The following is an 18,384-nucleotide window of genomic DNA, read 5'->3' as shown; positions in this document are numbered from 1 at the left end:
GAGGGGGAAGGATGTGGTTTTCAGGAGGGGTCTGGCTTTGTCCGCATAATTGGGTACCCATTGGGCATAGTAGGCGAAAAGCCCCAGGGTTCTCCTAAGTGCTTTTGGACAGTGGGGGAGGGGTAGCTCCATGAGGGGGCGCATTCTTTCGGGGTCGGGGCCGATGACTCCGTTCTCTACTACACAGCCAAGGATGGCAAGGCGCGCTGTGTTAAACACGCATTTCTCCTTATTGTAGGTGAGGTTCAGCCGTTGGGCCGTACGGAGGAATTTCTCCAGATTCACGTCATGGTCCTGCCGGTTGCGGCCGCAGATGGTGACGTTATCGAGATAGGGGAAAGTGGCCTGTAGTCCGTTCTGGTCAACCATCCGGTCCATCTCCCGTTGGAAAACCGAGACCCCGTTGGTGACACCAAAGGGGACCCTAAGGAATTGGTAGAGGCGGCCATTCGCCTCGAAGGCGGTGTACTGGCTGTCCTCCGGGCTGATGGGGAGTTGGTGGTAGGCCGACTTGAGGTCGATGGTCGAGAATACGCGGTATTGTGCAATCTCATTGACCATGTCCGATATGCGGGGGAGGGGGTATGCGTCCAGCTGGGTGTATCTGTTTATGGTCTGGCTGTAGTCGATAACCAGGCGATTTTTGTCGCCGGTCTTGACTACCACCACCTGGGCACGCCAGGGGCTGCTGCTCCCCTCAATAATGCCCTCTTTCAGGAGTCGCTGCACCTCAGAGCTAATGAAGGCTCTGTCCCCAGCGCTGTACCGCCTGCTCTTAGTAGCGACAGGTTTGCAGTCGGGGGTGAGGTTAGCGAACAGGGAAGGTGGCGGTACCTTGAGGGTGGATAGGCTGCAGGTGTTACGCGGTGGGCGGTTTAACTTTCGCTGGTTGTCGACTGTGAGTGGGGGGAGGGGTCCACCGTATGCTAGGGTTACACTTTGGAGGTGGGATTGGAAGTCCAGCCCTAGTATGACGGCAGCGCACAGCTGGGGGAGTACGAGGAGTTTAAAATTTTTATACTCTGTCCCTTTAACCGACAATGTCACGACACAGTAGCCGCTGATGTCTGTGGCGTGCGACCTCGATGCCATCGAGATGCGGCTGCGCGTTGGCAGGACGGGGAGGGAGTAGTGGCTCACCGTGTCTGGGTGGATGAAGCTCTCCGTGCTTCCGCTGTCGAACAGGCAGGTCGTGGCGTGGCCGTTGACTTTGATGTCCATCATTGAGCTGGCCAGGTGGTGCGGGCGGGCTTGATCCAGGGTCACGGAAGCTAGGGTGTAGATGAGCGCGTCGTTGTCATGACAAGATGGCGGCGAAGATGGCGGCCCCCGTAGTTCACATGAGGCTCTGTTTAAATCGTTTGCCCCGCACAAAGATGGCCGCCCCTGCTGTTCCCATGAGGCTCTGCAGGCTTCGGCTGCCCCGCACAAAGATGGCCGCCCCTGGTTTTCCCATGAGGCTCTGCAGGCTTCGGCTGCCCCGCACAAAGATGGCCGCCCCTGGTTTTCCCATGAGGCTCTGCAGGCTTCGGCTGCCCCGCACAAAGATGGCCGCCCCCAGGGTTCGCATGAGGCACTGCTGGCTTCTGAGGATTTGCTTCTGCAGGCCTTGGAGAAGTGGCCTTTCTTGAGGCAGGTTTTGCAGGTCGAGTTTTTGGCTGGGCAGCGCGACCTCGGATGCTTCTGGCCGCAAAAGAAGCAGCCAGCGGCCCGATCGGGGTTGCCTGATGTCGGGGCCGGTACCGGGGCTAGCGGGCCCGGTCGGATCCGTGATGCAGACGCTGAGGTAGGTCCCGGGGGCAGCGCTGTGAAGGGTGGTGGGGTGGGGGTCGGGCCCGAGTCCCAGGGTCGCGAATAGTACCTGGCAAACGCTTCCTGGTCTTGCTGGGTGGCCTCTAGGGTGAGGGCGAGGGCTTCGGCCTTGTCCAGGTCTATGTCCTTAGCTTCAAGCAGTCTTTGCCGTGTGTAGTCGGAACGTAGGCCTCTCACCAAGGCGTCGCGGACATTGTCTTCCATGTTCGCAGTAGCCGTCACCGCTTTAAAGTCACAGTTCCTGCCGAGTTGTCTCAGCGCTCGTGAAAATTCAGCTATCGATTCTCCTGGCTGTTGCTGGCGAGATCTTAAGAGATGCCTAGTGTACATGTAGTTTACCGGGCTCCGGTACTGCTGTTTCAGTAGGTTGATGGCGTCGTCATACGTAGTCATGTCCTGGATGAGTGTATATACTCTCGGGCTCGCTTGGGCTTTCAGGACTCTTAGTTTGGATCTCTGAGGGACGACGGCTTCCTCCAGGTACGATTCGAAGCAGTCCAGCCAGTGTTTGAAGTCGTTGGCTGAGTTTGGTGCCTGTGGGTTTAGATCCAGGTATGGTGGTTTCAAGGCTTGCAGCCAAGCCGGCTGGTGTGGCCCGTTGTCTGGAGGCTGCTGTTGCTGTGCTGCTGGGTGAGCTCCTTGCTGTTGCTGTTCATTATCAGACATCTTTAAAATTTAGCCAATAAAATTGATATGCCTATCAATTAGTCCAATAAAAGGCGACGAGTTAAGAACGTAACTGAAGGTTTTTATTGGCTAAATAACAGAGCCCACCCTCGTGGGTGATCCGATCCAACAGGGAGGAATACTAGCCAGTCAGCTACCTTTATACCTGGGCAGGTAATGGGCGGAGTCGGAGGTGGTCAGCCCAGGTATAACAGTGCGACAAGAGGCGACCTCGTGTAGTGATGTGACAGTGAGAACAGTGAGAACAATATACAGTGATAACTATAACAGTGGTTTACCACAGAGCTTTCCATCGATTTTGGGCAAAATGATGAATTTGCATATATGTTTGGCAAATGCTATGAAGTAACAAATGAGTAAATTTTCTTTCCCCCGTCTTTGAATTTTTAAACAAGCAATATTTTTTCTACATAATTGTTCGGCTTATGCAACTGGGGGAACCCAAAACCAAACTATTTGGATCACATTTTGAGGAGGCCATTCTTGATTAGGTAATCCTGCTTGGGGGAAACTCTGAGCAGCAACTGTTTTTCATGCTAGATTGGTCCTCCTGTGGTCAATTTGCTTCTACTAATGGCAGGGCCCTATGGTGTGGGATCATCTGTTGCTAGGCAACAGCCTATGCGGAAGTAGAAGTGGCCATGCATAAAAAAATTACACTTGGCATTGGGGTACAAGTGTGAACATTTTAAATTTAGATACAATCACAGAATGAATATGCAATGAGATATGCAAACAGAAAGATTTTACAGGTCATTGCATTTTAGTGTAGTTAGGAATGCTGTTTAAATCGAACAGCCAATCCAGGTACATTCAGTGACGGATTATATTTGGAATGTGCTGTAGGGATGAAAACCTTTTAAAAGGAGCACTGCAAAACTTTCAAGAACAAAAATTTTTATATTCCCTATTCATCAATGCCAACTATCAGCATTTGCTAGCCATGATCAGCACAGCTAGACTCTCTTTCTCTCCCTCTCCCCCTCGTGCATCCTCTCCCCTCCCGCGCCCCTTCCCTCCCGCGCCCCCTCCCTCCCTCGCCCCTCTCCCTCCCTCGCCCCACTCCCTCACCCCTCCCCCTCTCGCTCCTCCCCCCTCTCGCCCCCATCGCCCCCTCACCTCTACCCCCTCTTGACCCCCTCCTGACCCCCTCACCGCACTCTCACCCCCTCGGAGACTCCGCCCCCCTCGGAGACTCCGCCCCCCCTCGGAGACTCCGCCCCCCCTCGGAGACTCCGCCCCCCCTCGGAGACTCCGCCCCCCCTCGGAGACTCCGCCCCCCCCTCGGAGACCCCTGAACCCCCTCCCTCTCGTCCCCCTCCCTCCCGCCCCCCTAACTGTCGTGTCACTTCTTCTGAGTCCATTACGCAGGAAAATACACCGAGTGGAAACGAGGACTAGTTCCAGTGCATTAACCACCCGATTCAAATAGATGTGGGGTTGGGGAGGGATTTGGATGGCATTGAAATGGGAGGCGAGAGAATGGATGGCAGTGAAAGGAGAGGGAAGAGGGCAGTAGCTGGTAATGGTGCTTTAGGGAGAAAGCGAGGAGAAATTGGGAGGCGCGCTTTGGAATGGGGTCGGAAGGAGAATATCAGCATTAATTGAAATGAGGAGGAAGAGTGCCAGCATGAACTGTGGGGAGGGGCAAAGAATTCCACTATGAACTCAGTGGGGGAAGGAAGAAGGATACCAGCTTAACACAGTTGGAGGAGAACAGGAGTGCCAGGTTGGTGGGAGCAGATAAAGAGTACCAGTATGAACTGAGTGGGTTGGAGGACAAGTAAGTGTCTCTGTGAAAGAGTGGAGAGTTAGATGGGGTACAGTATCTCTGTGAACTGGGTTAGGAGCAGATCGTGCACCTTTGAGAATGGCCTTCTGTTGCCTTGACTTTTGTTATGTTATTATGAACCTCTTTTTATGCGAGAAAGGTTTATATAAAAGCAAAATACTGTGGATGCTGGAAATCTGAAATAAAAACAGAAAATGCTGGAAATTCTCAGGTCAGGCAGCATCTGTGGCGAGAGAAACAAAGTTGACGTTTCAGGTTGATGACCTTTCGTCAGAACTCGTTTATGTAACTCTGGTTTTGTCATTCTGAAATAAACAGATTCAGCTTTCCTGGATTTCAAAAAAAATTGTCTGTTAAACTATACAGCCTCCTACTCCTAATTTAAAGTTGCGTAATTTAAAGTATCAATTTTAGCACAAAATTGGTCAAATTTGTAGATGATATCAAACTATCAGAGGTAGCAGAAATTAAGGAACCAGCACTGAAATTACAGAATGAGTTGAACAGAATATATGAGAGAATGAAGCAATGTCAGATGAAATTTAATACAAACAAATGTGAATTACTATACATAGGAAGGAAAATTGGTGACACACCTATTCCACGAGTGGTGTTGAAATAGATTGGAAAGATGTAATTTTATAGAGGTGTATAAGATAGTTAAGGGAATGGAAATGATAAATCCAGAATACTATTTCAATTTAAACTGAGAGTAAGACAAAGAGATACAATTTCAAACTAGTAAAAGGAAAATGTAAAACTGATATTAAATTCTTCCTCACTAAGAATAATCAACACATGGAATGAATTTCAAGATAGAGTAGTGAAGGTGTAAAATCTCAAGTAATTTCAGAAAAAAATTATATGCAGCAGTGGGGAGAGTATATGGTCTTTCTGAATGGATTAATTAAGATGGGCCGAATGGCCTTCATCATCCATAAGTACCTTGTGATCTAAATTTTTTTAGCTTTAAATTCCCATTTTGCTGCTTTATTTACATTAAAAAATTAACTTATGCAAAATTTAAATTAAACAAAAATATGACTGAATTATCAGGAGTAGACTGTAGAAAGTTTTATTGGGCCAGATTTTGCTGGAGCAGAACATCTCTCCGCGTGCCCCATTAGTTAGACTTGTTCATGCACGTTTAGGTTCTTAAATTTTTTGCGTACACAGTTGCTGAAAGTGCGACCTGATAACGGTGCAGCGAGGGCAGCTGGGACCTTGGTGAACAATGGGACAGTATATAGTGTATCTGCTTAATCAATGAGATTAAAGAATTGAGAAATAAACAGAGGAAGGACTGAGAAGGAGGGTGAACCAGAGTGGATGAATTCAATGTCAAGTCAGGTACAGAAAGAGAAATAAAGAGAGGGAAAGAAAGATAGAATTAAGAGAGAGAAATAAGAGACAGAAAGGAAAAGTAGGAAAAAAAAATTTCATGTAAAATTTGACTTTTTTAAATCTCCAAAAACAATCACAACCTGAAGGAATGAGACTCAACACTTATAATTGTTCAATTTCTGGGCAAGAGAGGTTGATTAGCAGTCATTAATAATTATCCTGTCATTAAAAGGGTACTTGCGCTATTAATTACTAGACTTCACTTTCTGTGCGTGTTTAATGGACAATTAATGTGCAAATGCAACAAGTTCATGAAAATCATGGGGAGGTTAAGGACGAGATGCCGTTTTCGCAAAGCTAATGGCGGAGCAGTGCAAATCGGTCAGTAATTTGTGGTGAATTGCAATTCATGGAGTATCTCTTCCTTGCTACAAGTTGCTGGTTGATTTGCACATCAATAACTGCATACGTCGTTCAGACGCCGTTATTTTTTTCAGCAAAATCTGGCCCATTATCTATATCTTGATCATTGACTTGTATCGTGTGTTTTTAATTTGCAAATGTGTTCAAGTCCAGCCTCTCTCTGTTAAGGTATGTTTACAGACTTTGTCCATTTGAACAAATCGTACAGCAACTGAACCGAGGTGGGAGTGAAACTAACCTGGGGTAAGTAATAGTTAATATTGTATCTGGGGAAATTTTTTGTCTCGTGAAACTAATTTTTTTGGAGTAAATTTAGCTTCTCTATTTTTGGTAAATGTGATTTTGCCTGGCATGGCTGTTCATCCATAGTGCTGCTTGTCTAATTTATGGCCACTTCCAAAAATGAGCCATTTTGAAATCTGTGGGATTGATTTTTCACTTTGGGTGCTGTTTGGCTGTCGGGTGAGTGGGCTGCCCACCTGATGGGTTCCACGAGAGGCCTGACCAATTTTGATGGTCAGATCTCATTTCAGTCTCATTGGCGAGCTGCCCACACATTTTCCAACTCTGATGAGCCAGCCCCCTATTAGGAGGATGGTATTTCCAGCTGTCCTGGCACCTATTTAAAGTGAGGTTGCACCTCGTAAAGCAAGTGCTCCTTTTTTTTCTGGTCAGTTTCTGTGGTTGTTGTAGCTGATAATTCAGTGAGGGATGGCACATGCAAGGGCACCCAGGTTTTTAGATGCATCGGTGGAGATCTTGCTGTGACAGATGACATGGGGCAATCGCAGCCTCCTCAAACACTGCTCCTCATTAAACTGTAGGTACGCCACTTTGGGTCTGTATACCTTTTGTGTTGGGTATGGATGCCTTTGTGCTGCCCCCTCCTTGGTAGTCTCCTCTGTGGCTCTACTGCAGCTGCCTATGGTCTGTCCAGCAGCTGCTCTTCAACCAGCCGGGAGTTTCCAGCACGATTCCCACTATCCAGAGTATTGAGAGCATCTCTGAGCCTCCTGAAATGTTGCAAGCAGTGAAAAAGTCTTTTCCACCTGAAATGCTGACATTGTGAATCAAGACAAACTTGCAGCCACATAGATCCCCTGATTCAAATATTCATATTCCAATTGTAACTATTGGTGTATGGAGGATGCATGAGTTTGAAGAATGAGGAAGACCCTAGAAAACAGAGAAGCACTTTATTAGATAAAGCGGGTCAAAAGTTATTTGAAACTGCCCAATCTTGATGCCCAGTTTATTTTTAAGGGAGTGCATCTGATTGTATTACTAGTGTGTTCTGTTTGTTAAATTGTGTGATTTGGTGTATGAAACTGATTGCCCAAGTCACCAGAACCAAAGATTTCTTCTCATCATTATTTTGTGACATTATTAGTAAGTTTACCGCCAATCGAATTGACAATTCACCCACATAAAAAATTCAAGCTAACTTTGTGTGAAATAACACATAAAGGTTAATAATAGCAGGTAATGTTTCTAGAATTAATTTAAAGACATGTTTAAGATTCCATTGAGAGCAGAACAGTTATACAACAAACTGAATACCCCATCAGGATGGTGAGTTACGGGTCTTAGGAAAGTATGAAAGAACTGCCATGATTCAGTGTTACTGATGAGAGTATGCCTTTATTGTTGGGTGAAGAAAGCATTCTGAAAATGTTTTTTTTAACACAATCAGAGTTGTAGATGTGTTAAAAAGAAAGACTTGTACAGTATTTATAAAGACCTCAGGGCATCCCAAAACATTTTACAGCCAATTATGTACTTTTAAACTGTAGTCACTGATGTAATGTAGGAAATGTGGTAGCCAATTTTACGCACAGCAAGGTCCCACAAATAGCAATGAGAAAATGACCAGATGATCTTGGGTTTCAGTGATTTTGGTTGAGGGATAAATATTGACCAGGACACCGGACAGAACTCCCCTGCTCTTCAAAATACATCCATCTGAGAAGGCAGACTGGGGCTCGGTTTAAAGCCTAATCTGAAGGACGGCACCTCCGACTGTGCAGCAGTCCCTCCATACTGCTCTGGAGTTGTCGGCCTGTATCTTGCACTCAAGTCTCTGGAATGGGACTCCATTGGGAACCCACAACCTTCTGACTCAGAGGCAAGAGTGCAACCACTGAGCCATGGCTGATACCGTTAACTTATTATAATTCATAGAATCTTACAGCGCAGAAGGAGGCCATTTGGCCCATCATAGCTGTTAATTAATTGAACATATTAATTAATGTTTGTATAAAACTATACTGGTAAAAACAAACTTTGAATGTGCTTGTGGAATATTTGCTCTTCAAATTTTGGAGTGTCTGTTTAACACGATGGTTGTCAGTACTGTCGAAGGAAAATCTCTTCACATTGTGTGGCACAGTGCAGTGAGTTTAGATGATGCAGGTTTGAGTATCACTTCGCTCAAGTTGCCTTCCTGAGGTTGTGTTGAATGGAGAGATGATGTCGATCTCTGGGAGCAAAATTTATGTATATTTTCTCAGCTGCAATGATGTCAGGCCAGGGGGTAAAGCAAGGGATACAATTGCATTAAAAGTGGGGTGGGGGTGGGGCGGGGGCGGGTGGAGGAAGGGGTTGAAGTTTACTCAAATACTTCATAGAAGAAAATGTAGCCCTCCAGATAAGACAATTTTTCATTGTTAACATCCAGTGTCACCATCAGGCATTTCCTAATTAGAAGCAGCATGTAACCCCAATTCCAGAGAGTACAAAAGCAAAATACTGTGGATGCTGGAAATCTGAAATAAAAACAGAAAATGCTGGAAATCTGAAATAAAAACAGAAAATGCTGGAAATACTCTGCAGGTCAGACAGCATCTGTGGACAGAGAAGCAGAGTTAACGTTTCAGGTTGATGACCTTTCATCAGAATTGGAAAATATAGATGTAACAGATTTTAAGCAAGTATGGAGGCAGGGAAGGGAGGAAAGAACAAAAGGGAAGGTCCAGATGGGATGGAAGGCAGGAGAGATTGAATGACGAAAGGGATGATGGTGCAGAGGATATCCTTGCTGGACCACTCTGAATTTGTCCATTTTCCACTTCCCGTACTAGCCATCTTTCTGGCCTCTGAATGAGATTGCCAGTTTGTGCTGAATAATGGACAATTTTGTGGGTTGAGACTGCTTAAGTTCAGTTCATGTAAGACTCCATGCAACTAAGAAAGAGAAAAATGTATTTCTATCATTCTTTGTGCTAACTTACTTGCAGGTCCTATTTTTCATAAATTTGCAATTAATATAAAATTGTTTTTATTTTAACCATTGGGCAGAACATGGCACTCCTGGGCTGGGCCAGAAGATAACAAATACAGTGCAATGAAATATGACGATGGAAGAGCCTGTTGGCAAGGTCCAAACAGATCCACTACAGTAAGTATCTGTTTAACCACATTAAAAAAAAGGCTTTAAAATAATTCCATGTTTATGAATATGTATTTATTTCTACTTGTCCATCACCCCTCAAAAAGTAATCCACAATATACACTTATGACTTTTGAAATTACCCAGTAGGCCACTGTACACTGGAATAGTTGTGGGGATTTATGGACCCCACAATAGTTCATAATAATTCATTATTATTGGACACTAAAAAACTAAATTTTGCTGAATATGGTTTTATTTTGGGCTTAATTTTAAACCCGCAGGTCTAAAACAGAATGAAAACATGCTTGTGCTTATTGCATTTACTGTTTGACTGACAGTCGTCCAATCAAACAAAGTGTCATATTTTTCCCAACTGAGTTGTTTATTTGGTATCTATAGGTTTGCCTGAGGCAGCATTAAGTGCTAGATTTTCTAAACAGCTGCTCACATTTGAATTGCATAGTCACGCCACTTGCTATCTCATAAATACAATTTATGGTAAAATTTGACTGAAATGATCATCTGTGACGAGGGGCACATCATTGTTGTCGTTCAGTTAGAAAAAAATAATAGCTGCTTCTTGATAAAGCAACAAATTAATGCAATCAGTTATTTTATCTGCACATCATCTTGTGACAAAGACCAAATCCTTTACATGCAGTGAAATAATCTTTAGAGGCAGGTCATCGAAGTGCAATTAAAGCCCATATAGGAAAAAATAGCAACTTCAAAGTTTTATTTTTAATAGCTAACTTTAACCAAATGCTATAGTTCAATTCATTGCAAGAATCCCTGCAAAATTAATCAATCCCTCTGCATGGTGAATGTTTGGCCTCAAGCAAGTGGAATAATTTTCTTTAGATTACTTTGAAATTCAATATCTGAGTACTTCAAGGCATGGTCACTTATGTGCATAAATACATCTGACCATGCTTGGTCAATTGTGTTAAAAAAAAATATTGGTTGCAGGAAAGGATCTTTTGTTTTCTGAACTATTCTGGTATCTTGTTGAATATTTTCTCATTTTATCTTGATTTTGACAAAGTAATAAAATAGTACATAAATAATTTAAGTGCATCTCTTGAGGAGCTTATGTATATCTCCCTGATGACCTTTATCACTTAAGAGTGAACTATATAATACTGCTTTCAATCCAACCCAGATTCTGATGAAATCAACATTGTAATTTCGTGGTTGTTATTTTATCAGGGGTCGATTTTAACTCCCGGGCTGGAACTCTTCCTAGCGAGCAGCTGGCCTGTCCAGGAGCGACAGCGGGAGGCCCAGCTCATTTTCTTGGCTGGGCCTCATTAACATTCTTCAGGATAGACTCCCACCTGAACCCGGTGGGAATGATGAGCCGGCTGCCTCCGGGTACTTGGTGTAATGATCCCTGGAATAAGTAGTTGTTGGGATTGGGGGTGGGGGGCAGGCCCTGGAGGATATTGTGTCGGGCCAGGGAGAGGGAAGCTTGGGATAAGGGAGCCCCAAGGCTTCCTTGTGGGGTCTGGAGGAGGCTTGCTGGGCCATTTCTGGCCCCTAGCTCCTGTTCCAGCAGGTTTGGCCTGGGGGGGCGGGGGGGGGGGGGGGAAACCACAGGATCTAATATTAATATTAGTCATTGGGACCCGATTTTCATATTTAAACAAGGACCCCCACAATTTGGGCTGGTGTCCTGGGCACCTGTAATTTAAAATTGTAGTTGGCAGAATTGGGGCAGTAGGCCAGCGGGTAAGTCTCCTGTTCCATTTAAACTATATTTCGCCCAATTTCCACTTGATTTTAACTTGGGGCATGAGTGTGCAGCTTGGGCGTGGGATGAGTGACATGCTTGCACAAGCATGCCAGTGAGACATCTGGGCCATTTTAAACCCCCAGCCTCATTTCCACTTTTTAAGTGAGGCTTCCACCCAATTCTTGTCAGAATCACTACCTAGCTGGCGGGCAGGAGAAGGATTTTGGGTGGCGGAGGCTGCCACTGGGTACCTGGGGGAACAGTCTTCAGTGTAAGATAAATGGGTCAGTGGGCGTTCCAGAGGTATTGCAGTTGGGGGAAGACTGGAGCAGGGGATGCTCAAAGTTTCCTTGTGAGGCCTGTAAGGAGCACTCCTGCTTCTCCTGGTCCACAAGGAAACCATCAAAAAATGTTGAGAACCTTACCTTCCTAGGTCTATTCTGACCCCAGTCCGCCTGATACCAGTTTCCTCTGGCAGGTCCAGCACATAACCTCAGACGGACAGCCCAGGATTAAGGGTATGTGAGGGTTCAAATGACATTATCGGACCCCGTCTTTTGAAAACTTATGAGCCTCTTGCCTTCCAAAACCTAAGAGTAAAAATTGGAGCTGAAGGAAGTGCGATGCCAGCGGGGAGGTAAGTACTCTGCCCAGTTTGAACCTTTGCACGCCCCGTTCTTGCCTGATGCAGGGGATTAAACTCTGGGCTTAAGAGTTTGGCTTTAATTGTCCTGAAAGTAAAGAAATCCAACACTTGATGATCACAGTTACTATTAGTAAGTTCTGAATGAAAATATTAAAGTACAATCACATTAGCTCTTCAAGGGAACCATGTACTTTTAAACCTCTTCTGTACAATGTTAATACAGCCGCAATTTATAATTTGATTTATAAAAATCAGTTAGGCAAGACCTTTTTAAATATTTAATACATGAAGCTTCATTCATCTATTCAATACCTATTAACCTATTTTGAGAGCTGAATGATAGAGTTGGATGCTGGCAATCAATATTATATTCTGTAATTTGATTTGTTTTCAATCATCAGAGTGAAACTATTTCTTGTTCAATAGATCAATATAAGTAAGTTATCATTGGTAATTCCACTAGTTTTATTTGTTCCTTTTATAAAACATGGCTATGAAGGCAGTTAAGTACAACTACATTCCTCTTCCTTGTTTATATTCGATGCTAACAGTGGTAAAATGTATGGAAATTCACAACTGCATAGTAGTCTTGCTTTGTGCTGCTAAGATACTATAATTCATTTTCTTGATTGAATATTCAGAATTAATACGTTTTGGTGTAAATGGATTTGTTTATTTTTATATCAAATATAATCTCAAACTACTGTATAATCTGCTTAAGTCTCACTTACCTGTTGTTTTTTAGACCTGCACAGTAGAAAGTGTGACTTAAGCACCAATCCGAATGATCTTTTGCTAGTTGACTGGCTAGTGTAAAAAATAGTAGGCTGTGAATTTATGATCTGGAATTTATGGTATTTTAAAAGGTTAACAAATAAAGTATTCTGATTTGAATGGATATCAATATGGATAATACTTTTAATTAGGGAGAGATTTAAAAATGAAGTTTGATCGGAGCAGGCTCGAGGGGCCTTACGGCTCTTATTTCTTATGATCATGTTTAATCCCGAGGACAGTTATATCCCTTTGTACTAGGCTGCAAAGTTAAATCTTATATTTACAATACTATAGTATGTGTTCTGTTTAGTTTATAGTATTGTTTGCTTTAAGAAAATAAAAGTCAGTGGTTTAATTTATAAAAGTACTTTTTCTTTTAGTTTGCAGGCTGATATGTGGTATTGTTCTTGGTTGGCAATGCATGCATAGATAACTTTAACATCAATATATGACGTAATTACATTTCTTCTTAGGCAGTCCCTTGGAACCGAGGATGACTTGCTTCCACATTAAAAATGAGTTCGCAGGTGACTGATGAGTCCAATGCACAGTCTCTGTCACAGGTGGGGCAGACAGTGGTTGAAGGGGCGGGTGGGTGGGGTGCTTGGATTGGCTTCCGCTTGCTCCCGGCGAAGAGACTCGAAGTGTTCGGCACCTATATATATGACTTCATTACATCTATGTGAATTCTATCGTTGGTTTGCCTTTCCTAGAATTTAGATTTCTCTAAAATTGCTGAACCTTTACACAATTTAATGTGATACCATTTCAAATAATTTGTTTGTAGGGCATAATGTATATGGCTGTTTTTTAAGAGCACAGAAGTAGGCCAGTGGTACCAGACTTGCAATGAACTTAATTCTTTGGTGCTTCATTACAGTTGAAACAGTTTCCATATTTTATTAATTAAAACTGTGTGACCTTTGATCTAAACATTCCTTCTTCTCGATCACTTCTTGATTATTTTTTTGTATTCTACCAGAATTGATCTATAATTAAAATGTGATTTTTATTATTTTGAAATCTTGTATCTTCAAAACTAATTTATTTAGAATTGCTTTTTCAGTAGTTCATTATTTGTCTAAAATAGTAGAAATTCCAGGGGCACGGAGCATTAACTTTATTTTTCAACTATTTCAAAAGAACTTTACAAATCAGCAATAAAATGATTGCATTATTGTATACAATTATTCAGATGATGCATATCTGTTATCCTTTTTTGTAAAATAAGAGGTAATAATGAAAGCAGAGTACAACTGCAAATAATTTATTTGCTAGTGGGGGCTCATTCTTTTATCTATTTTTACATTCGTGCAATTCTCAAAGCAATAAGCAAACTCGGGAATGAAAAAGTAAATTATGAATTGAGTTCAGGGTAGAATACAGACCAATTAAAAGAGAAAGCAAAACATCCTGTAGGTTTAAGTGCCGGGAAAACACTAATTGCATATCATTGCTTCAAACTAATAGCTCTATAAAATAGTATCCACATTTTATTGGTCATGTGTAACCTATAAATTGTGTGTTCCAGTGTAAAAATAGATATCTGGGGTAATTTTCTGAATCTGCTGAGCATGGGGAACCTTGACAACTAATTACTGATCATTAATGGGGGTGGGGGGGATAGCGGCGGGTGGGCGGGCAGGAAATTCGGATTTCTAATATGTGCTGCTGATGGGTGAGACTCTCAACAGCTGCGTAGACTCGTAAAATTATTCTGTCAGCTTTTCTGGATAGCAAGTGAAAATCCTGTTAGGTTTCAATTTTAGGACCAATATAGCGCAATCATCCATTATACGTGGAAAGGGGCTGTAATAGTACCTGTCAACACACTAAGTATTTACCAATGTACCCTTTTACAATGTGTTTACCACACTTTTTCAGCACAGTAATCTACAACGAAAAAGTGTTTTAAGCAACCTTCTTATACCCACATTATTGAAGCCTTTCAGTTTCTATGCTGATGTGTAATATTGCTCTTGGTTGGCAATGCATACATATATAACTTTCATTTACGACCTCATTACATCCATGAGCATTTTAATTAAATTAGACCAAAGCAAGTATATAGTGACTGCTGCAGCATTGTAGTTTTCATCGGTCTAAGCAAGTGCATCAGACAGCACTATGTCAACATCATTCAGTGCCAAGGGATTTCAGCATTGCACTATATGCAGCAGAGTATTCATGGTGCTGGATGTGTACAACGACTTGCACGTATAAGGGGCCTTTAACATATTAAAATGTCCCAAGGTACTTAATGTGGTGAAATGGATACCAAAAAGTAGTAGGAGGTAGGTTGAAGATGTAGGATTTGAGGAGGCTGTTGAGGGTTAGGTGCGAGGTACTGCAGCAAAAGGGTGTAGGTAAAGGGTTCCAGGGTGCAGGATCATGAAGTTGGAAGACAAAAGGGCATGTGCTGGCAGTAGGGCTGGAGGAAGTTGCAAATGTTGGGGGGGTCTGGGGTGGTGAGGGGCAGAGGGAGGGAGACTGAGAAGGGATTTATAAAATCAGATGTCTTGCATCCTTGTTGTCCGAACATGACAGTTTATTGTACTCCAACGGCCTCAGGTTTTTGTCCATATCGGCTCAAAGGCTTCAGTGCATTTCCCAACTTTTTCAAGAAAACAGAAAACATCGGCATCATTTTTTTTTGTTACGTGAATGCAGGTGACAATTAGCATGGTTGCATTTATTACCTATCTCTAGTTTCCCTGAGAAAGTGACAGTGGGCCTTCTCCTTGAACTGCTGTAGTCCTTGTAGTGATGTTCCCATAATGATATTAGGTAGGGAATTCCAGGATGTTGAACCAGGAGCAATGAAGAAACAGCGATATATATTAGTCAGGATATTGTGTGACTTGGAGGAGAACTTGGAGGTAATGATGTTCCCATGACAAGGTGCTTCACAGGAGTGTAATCGGACACAAAATGAACACAGAGCCAAATTAGGATATTAAGGTGGGTGATTAAAAGTTCGGTCAAAGAGGTAGGTTTTAAGAAGGGTCTTAAAGGAGGTGAGAGATGCGAAGATGTTTAGGCCAGGAATGCCAGAGTTTAGGGCCTAGATGGATGAAGGTATGGTCACCAATGAGGCTATTCGTTCCCTCATGTCTGTGCCGGTTCTTTAAAAGAGCTATCCAATTAGTTCCACTCCCCTGCTCTTTCCCCATAGCCCTTCAACGTACCTGAGTAGAAACTCTGTGAGGGCTGCGATCTCCTCATGGACTTGTGGCTTTGCCACCCAGATGTGACTACTTCAAGACAGATCAGATGTTGAACTACCTGGTGCATGGACACGCAGAGATATAATCCAGCCTGAAGTTATTTAATCTTAGAAATGTTCTCTCAACCTACGGAATGGCATTACCAATCTGGGAAGGAGACCGATGCAATGGTAGACTTGTTGTGTACCCAAAAGATTTGTATTGTCTATCATTTGATCACGAATTGAGCTTCCTACCACATAAAGGGTTCTATCACTGAGACTGCCCATTTCCACCTTCGTAATATCGCCCGTCTCCGCCCTTGCCTCAACTTATCTGCTGCTGAAATCCTCATCCATGCTTTTATCATCTCTAGTCTTGACTATTCCAATTCACTCCTGACCAGCCTCCTAGTTCTACCCTCCATAAACTTGAGGTCATCCAAAACTCTGCCGCCTGTGTGTTAACTTGCACCAAGTCCCGTTCACCCATCTCCCCTGTGCTTGCTGACCTACATTGGTTCCCAGTTAAGCAACGCCTCAATTTTAAAATTTTCATCCTTGTTTTCAAATTCCTCCATTACCCTGTCCCTCCTTATCTCTGTAATCTCCTCCACCTATTTTGGTCTTTTGAACATCTCCTATTTTAAATGCTCCACCATTGGTGACCGTGCCTTCAGCTGCCTAGGTCCTAAGCTCTGGAATTCTCTCTATAAATCTCTGCCTCTCCACTTCTCTTTCCTCCTTTAAGATGCTCCTTAAAACCTACCTCTTCGACTAAGCTCTTGGTCATCTGCTCTAACATCTTATATGGCTCGGTGTCAAAAAAAAAATTCTTTATCGTTCTGAACCGAGGTGAGTCGCCGCCATCTTGATTCCAAACTTTTCCTTTCTTTTTCCCGCTTTCTGCGTCTTAAAAAAAAACGTTGCTTTTAAAACACATATTGTTTTAAAAAAAAATGATTTAGAAAGTAATGAACTTATCTAATCTCATTAATTTTCCTACCTTTCCCCGTTTTTCCAGGTAGGCCTAGAAGCCTCGGCGTCTCCTCCGTACCCACGCCCGAGCTAGGCACCTCCCGGCCCCACTCGAAGGCTGGAGGGCGGAGCCTCAGCCCAGCGCCGCTAGGGTGCGCGCGCAGCAGGAGCTGAGACGTGTCTCTCTGCCGGGGCTTGCTGAGCGTCCAGCGTTACCCTGGCAACGGGCGCAATCGGCGGTCTTCACCTCGGGGGGAGGGGGGGCGGCCGCGACCCTCGGGGGGAGGGGGGGCGGCCGCGACCCTCGGGGGGGGGGGGGCCGCGCGCGCAGCAGGAGCAGCTGAGACGCGGCGTCTCTCTCTCTCTGGCTTGGTCAGCGTCACGGTTGCCCTGGCAACCGGGCCCGCCGGCCGAGAGAGACGCTGCGTCTCAGCTCCTGCTGCGCGCGCAATCGGCGGTCTTCACCTCCGGAGGGGGGGGGGGGGGTCCCTGCCCTCCCTCCCCCCCTGCCCTCCATCCCCCCTCCCCTTCCCCCCCCGCCCTCCCTTCCTCCCCCCCGCCCTCCCCCTTCCCCTCCCTCCCCGCCCTCCCTTCCCCTCCCCCCTGCCCTCCCTTCCCCCCTCCCTCCCTTCCTTCCCCCCTCCCCTCCCCTCCCTCTCTTCCCCCCACCCCTCCCCTCCCTCTCTTCCCCCCAGTCGCTCTCTCTCTTCCCCCCAGTCGCTCTCTCTCTCTCTCTTCCAACAACAACATGCCCTCGAAAAAGCCTCGGCACCGCCGGGCACTTCAGCTAGTTTAAATATAAATTGTTGTTGTCAATTCACTGTTATGTGAGACCTCTAGCAAGAATTAACCGTTATTGCCTTTTTTTTTTAAAGTTCAGCTTCCCTCTCTTTTCTCCCATCTGACTTGGTTTTAAAATTGTAACTGAAGAAGGTCCGCCCTATAGTGTCACATCAAAGACTTGAGGTGGCTTGGTTTTAATGGTGTCTATGGAATTGGGGAAGGGAAGCTAATGGCCACTTATTTAGGTTTGCTGATGCTGATTCAACCTTCCACCTTAATGCTTGCAAAAAAAAACCATTGTCAGCACTTCATAGGAAGCAGCTTGAGAAAATCTGCCTCTTTTCTCTTTTCTGATTAAATCTTGAGGAAAAATTCCAGTTAAAGTCCTGTTGATAAATTGTTCCTCTATGCACTCAATATTCTTTCTCTCATATCCATCCTGAAATATATTTTTGAACAAATCAACATTACATTGAAGTTTACAGTTAGCTAGAATGTACGAACAGTAAAGTAATAGCTAATACAATTTACCATTAGTCATACCTGTTCTTGTCATTTCAGTTCTGTATGACAGACTGTAACTACAGAGGTATTATGCTGTAAAATTACTAAACAGGATGTTTATGGAGGGAAATAGTGCATTGTGTGTAGGCAACTGACAGAAGTATTATTTTTATTTTCAGAATTCCCAGACTAGATGAGTGCTGTAATATTTTTTTATTTGTAACAGTGTGGGTTAACGTTGACAAATGGTCCTGCCTTACTGCACTGTTTTCTAACTAAAATAATAAGTGCTTTTGGTTTAAGGACG

At 44.0% G+C, this 18,384-nt stretch overlaps 2 long non-coding RNA genes across 3 annotated transcripts in view; one reads left to right on the top strand and one right to left on the bottom strand.

The window, feature by feature from the left end:
• Window positions 1-18,384, top strand: part of LOC147122133 (uncharacterized) — a 242,336-nt gene that overhangs the window by 209,253 nt on the left and 14,699 nt on the right. For both annotated transcript variants that reach the window (XR_015077684.1, XR_015077682.1), the window contains exons 3-4: window positions 6,227-6,301; window positions 9,356-9,455. This is a non-coding gene — a long non-coding RNA (uncharacterized LOC147122133). The remainder of the gene's footprint in view (window positions 1-6,226; window positions 6,302-9,355; window positions 9,456-18,384) is intronic.
• Window positions 4,818-17,023, bottom strand: LOC147122134 (uncharacterized). The gene is made up of 2 exons (XR_015077685.1): window positions 16,819-17,023; window positions 4,818-7,234 (listed from the first exon to the last, which is right to left on the bottom strand). It is a non-coding gene; the product is annotated as an uncharacterized LOC147122134 (long non-coding RNA).

Source organism: Somniosus microcephalus, chromosome 3 (genome assembly GCF_052327205.1).
Source record: "Somniosus microcephalus isolate GS21.2 chromosome 3, FLI_Smic_1.0, whole genome shotgun sequence".
NCBI lineage: Eukaryota > Metazoa > Chordata > Chondrichthyes > Squaliformes > Somniosidae > Somniosus > Somniosus microcephalus.
This window is presented reverse-complemented; position numbering and strand designations above follow the sequence as displayed.